Here is a 5,596-nt window from a genome sequence, read left to right on the forward strand (position 1 = left end):
GAGAGTGCTATCATTCATGGTCACTTGGTTGAAATAGGGGAATTTTTGTAAGGGAACAGTAAAAGGACCGCATTCATGCTGGGTTGTTTGCGCTTGGCTAAAAGGGATCATCCCGGAGAATAGCCATGCGATGGGATGGGGGGAGGTGTGTGCTGCACATCCACCTGAAAACTACAGCCCATCCTTCTAATTGTGAAACCCAACCCATTGCTTGCTATGGGAAAGGATGGTGCTGCAGTTTGAAACCGTTCCCACATGTTATGCGTAAGAAGCCAACCCCGCATACCCTTTGCCTTACCATGGCTGCATGGAAACCGAATTCTGTTGCCCAGCCGTGTGTGATGTGTCACCATACCGGCAGGCGCTCAATATAAAAGGCAAAATGTGACCTTGTACCTAAAGCACATGTGCTGTCTGCTGTGAATTCCTTGATTCACTGTGAAAGAGTCTCCCTTTTGTTCTCAGAAATGTATCATCTTAAATTTTACTCTCCCTTCTTATCTCCCCTCAGGTGCAAATGTTTCTAGGCTCCCCCTATCATCTCTGTCCCTGAGGTTATTGCAGATTAGAAGGCAGAAAAAAACGCACTCACGATGACATGTTTTCCGAGCTCATGCAGTCCTCATGCACTGATAGGGCACAGCTGAATGCATGAAGGAATTCAGTGTTAGAGGCTAGGAAAGCATTAAGTGAGTGCAAAGAGCAGAGGCAGGAGCGGGAGAAGCGGAGGCAGGAGGTGATGCTAAGGCTAATGGGGGAGCAAACAGACATGATGAAGTGTCTGGCGCAGCTGCAGGAAAGCCAACAAGAGCACAGAGCCCCGCTGCATCCATTGTACAACCGCCTGATCTCCTGCCCAAGTTCCATATCCTCCTCACCCAGACGCCCAAGAACGCAGGGTGGGGGAGGCTCTGGGCACCCAGCCGCTCCATTCCAAAGGATGGCCCAAGCTGTTGTGCTGTCATTCAAACAGTTTGATTTGTAGTGTGGCTACAATAAGCAATGTGGCCTTGTCCTTCCCTCCTCCCCCACCAGGGCCACCTTGTCAGTTATCTCTCTCTTTTTTTTAATTAATAAAGAAAGAATGCATGGTTTCAAAACAATAGTTACTTTATTTCAAAGTGGGGAGGGTGGTTGGCTTACAGAGAATTAAAATCAACAAAGGGGGCGGGTTTGCATCAAGGAGAAATACACACAACTGTCACACTGAAGCCTGGCCTGTCATGAAACTGGTTTTCAAAGCCTCTCTGATGCGCAGCACGCCTTAATGTGCTCTTCTAATCGCCCTGGTGTCTGGCTGCTCAAAATCGGACACCAGGCGATTTGCCTCAACCTCCCACCCTGCCATAAACGTCTCCCCATTACTCTCACAGATATTCTGGAGCACACAGCAAGCAGCAATAACAATGGGAATGTTGGTTGCGCTGAGGTCTGACCTAGTCAGCAAACAGCGCCAGCAAGCTTTTAAACGTCCAAAGGTACATTCTATCACCATTCTGCACTTCCTCAGTTCATAGTTGAACTGCTCCTTACTACTGTCCAGGCTGCCTGTGTACGGCTTCATGAGCCATGGAAGCAAGGGGTAGGCTGGGTCCCCAAGGATAACGATTGGCATTTCAACATCCCCAATGGTAATTTTCTGGTCTGGGAAGTAAGTCCCTTCTTGCAGCTGCTCGAACAGCCCAGAGTTCCTAAAGATGCGAGCGTCATGCACATTTCCTGGCCATCCCACATTGATGTCGGTGAAACGTTCCTTGTGATCCACCAGTGCTTGCAGCATCATTGAGAAGTACCCCTTGTGGTTTATGTACTGGTTGGCAAGGTGGTCCGGTGCCAAGATAGGGATATGCATTCCGTCTATCGCCCCACCACAGTTAGGGAAACCCATTGCAGCAAAGCCATCCACTATGACCTGCACATTTCCCAGGGTCACTACCCTTGATAACAGAACATCAATGATTACTTGGATCACAGCAGTCCCCACAGTAGACTTGCCCACTCCAAATTGATTCCCGACTGACCGGTAGCAGTCAGGCGTAGCAAGCTTCCACAGGGCTATCGCCACTCGCTTCTCAACTGTCAGGGACGCTCTCATCTTGGTATTCCTGTGCTTCAGGGTGGGGGAAAGCAACTGACTGAGTTCCAGGAAAGTGGCCTTATGCATGTGAAAGTTTTGCAGCCACTGTGAATCATCCCATACCTGCAACACTATGCGGTCCCACCAGTCTGTGCTTGTTTGCTGGGCCCAGAATTGGCGTTTCACTGTATCAACCAGCCCCACTGCCACCATGATGTCCCAATTGCCACAGCCGGTGCTTTCAGGAATGTCTGTGTCCATGTCCTCATCAAAATCCTCCTCTTAGCCTGGTTCTGCATATACTCCAGGATAATGTGCAAAGTGTTTACAATGCTCACAACAGCACCGGTGAGCTGAGCAGGCTCCACGCTTGCCGTGATATGGCGTCTGCAGGACAGCAGGAGAGCAGAATTGCAGAGGAAGCGGTGGATGACGATGGATGCCGCGAGAATAGATATTTATACAGAACGACGAGAGGACCTGCGAGGTGGATTTATAGCACCAGGAGAACAGAGTTGCAGCGGAAGCGGTGGATAATGACAACATGGAGAAATTTGCTATTGAGACTGAGCTTATTTACAAGAGCAGGAGGGCAGAGTTGCAGCGGAAGCGGAGGATGATGATGGTTAGCAGTTGTCCTGCACCATCTGCTGACAGCAGCACTCAGGACACAACAGCGGCGGTGATGGTGAGCTTAGCTGAGCAGGCTCCATGCTTGCTGTGGTATGGAGTCTGCAAGGAAAAAAGGCGTGAAATGATTGTCTGCTGTTGCTTTCACGGAGGGAGGGGTGACTGACGACATGTACCCAAAATCACCCGCGACAATGTTTTAACCCCGTCAGGTATTTGGCGCTTAACCCAGAAGTCCAATGGGCAGCGGAGACTGCGGGAACTGTGGGATAGCTACCCACAGTGCACCGCTCCGTAAGTCAATGCTAGCCACGGTAGTGAGGACACACTCTGCCGACTTAATGCGCTCAGTGTGGACATATGCAATCAACTGTATAAAATTGATTTCTAAAATCGACTTCTATAAAACCGACCTAATTTCGTAGTGTAGAGATACACTAGGCTATATCTACACTTAAATCGCTGCACTACTATAATGGTTCAGTATAGACACTACATACACTGACAGGAGGGGTTCTCCCTTCAGCATAGGCAGGGCCAGCTCCAGACACCAGCTTTCCAAGCAGGTGCTTGGGGCGGCATTGAGAATGGGGCAGCAATCCGTGTCCCACGGCAGCAATTCGGCGGTAGCTCCGCCTCTCTAGCAGCGGCGGCAATTCAGCGGCGACTGCTTGGGGCGGCAAAATTGGTAGAGCTGCCCCTGAGCATAGGTAATACTTCTCCCTAAGAGGTGGTAGCTAGATTGATGGAAGAATTCTTCCATCAACCTAGTGCTGTCTACACCAGGGGTGAGGTCAGTATAGTTATGTCTTTAAGGCGTGTGTATTTTTTATCCTGATGTGTACACTAGGCCTCAGTGTCGATGAAGGTTAGTGGAGACCAGGGAGCATGCTCAGTGCAGATATATATACACCTAGTTTTAACTGCACTGAGTACCTAGTTTTGAAAAAATACCTAGTTTTGCCAAACTTCAGGTTTGGAAAAAGCATAACTGTTTTTGCTGAAACTTAAAAAATAAACAAAACTCTTCATGAATTTGTGAAGAGTATATATATGAAGAATCCTTAATTTTTAGCTTTTTTCTTACATATCTGCTTCAATTTAAAAAAAAAACTGTATGTCTTCATCACAAATTCATATATATATATATATATGAATCATTCCTTATTGATGATTCATATATATATATGAATCATCAATAAGGAATAGTCAGTTTAAATTAGCCAAACATTTACAGCGTGATCAGTTCAATGGGTCCACATGCATCATTTTAAAGGAGTGGGGCCTAAAAGTTTTGGCTAGTGTTAGCAAACTGACTATCGCTTACTGAAGGCCATAGCCAAATGTATTTACATCCACTACTCACAGGCATGTACACACATAGAGTGCAAAAGTGACCATGCCAACCACTGCTCCACTTTCACATCTCCACTCAGCATTCAAAGGGAACTGTTGTTCGGATGTGATGGTTGGCTTCTGTCATAGATATAAAGGGAAGGGTAAACCCCTTTAAAATCCCTCCTGGCCAGAGGAAAAATCCTCTCACCTCTAAAGGGTTAAGAAGCTAAAGGTAACCTCGCTGGCACCTGACCAAAATGACCAATGAGGAGACAAGATACTTTCAAAAGCTGGGAGGAGGGAGAAAAACAAAGGGTCTGTGTCCGTCTGGTGATGCTTTTGCTGGGGACAGAACAGGAATGGAGTCTTAGAATTCAGTAAGTAATCTAGCTAGGTATGTGTTAGAGTATGATTTCTGATTTTACAGAGATGATTTTTTTTACTTCTGTTAAAAGTCTTCTTGTAAGGAAACTAAATGCTTTTTCATTGTTTTAAGATCCAAGGGTTTGGGTCTGTGGTCACCTATGCAAATTGGTGAGGATTTTTACCAAACCTTGTCCAGGAAGTGGGGTGCAAGGGTTGGGAGGATTTTGGGGGGAAAGAAGTTTCCAAACGATGTTTTTTCAGGAACCCAGATAAAGTTTGGTGGTGGCAGTGGAAGTCCAAGGGTAAAATAGTTTGTACCTTAGGGAAGTTTTAACCTAAGCTGGTAAAAGTAAGCTTAGGAAGTTTTCATGCAGGTCCCCACATCTGTACCCTAGAGTTCAGAGTAGAGAAGGAAACTTGACAGTTTCCTTGACACTGGTGCCACTGACCAAAAATTCTTTTCAACACAGGTCTGAAGTGTTTCAGGAGGGCAGATGAGGGGGTGGGCAAAGAGTGAATCACCCGAGGGCGGCTGTTTACAGGCACTGTTGCCAACTCTCAACAATTGCTGGTGATATCTGATGCTCTTATTAAAACCCCTGCTATGTAATTACCTAAGCTCTGCTTCCGTTTAATAAGAATCATAATAACAGAAGTCTGAAAACATGGCCTGGTTGTACCCTAAAGGCTCAAAGGCAAATAAAAGAACCCCAACATTTATATTTCTTTCAGAGTAGCAGCCGTGTTAGTCTGTATTCGCAAAAAGAAAAGGAGGACTTGTGGCACCTTAGAGACTAACCCATTTATTTGAGCATGAGCTTTCGTGAGCTACAGCTCACGAAAGCTCATGCTCAAATAAATGGGTTAGTCTCTAAGGTGCCACAAGTCCTCCTTTTCTTTCTATTTATATTTCTAGAAACCTAACCAGACATGATTCTCTATGTGAGCCTGACTCAGGATTTGAAGCACTGAACTCCCTGCACGCTGGACTTCACTGTGGCTCTAAGCCCCTCACCCCTATTTTTAGGCCCTCCCTTCTCACAGCCCGCAGCCCCAGTTCCCCCCAACCCCCCCTGAGGCTCAGGGACCAGTACGCCGCCGCCCCGCAGCCTGCTCCGGGCATGCTCAGTGGGGGCCCCGGCAGCCTGCCACGGCGCCCCGCCCTCGCCTAACCCGGATACGCAC

The sequence above is a fragment of the Lepidochelys kempii genome, chromosome 2, assembly GCF_965140285.1.
Source record: "Lepidochelys kempii isolate rLepKem1 chromosome 2, rLepKem1.hap1, whole genome shotgun sequence".
NCBI classification, from domain to species: domain Eukaryota; kingdom Metazoa; phylum Chordata; order Testudines; family Cheloniidae; genus Lepidochelys; species Lepidochelys kempii.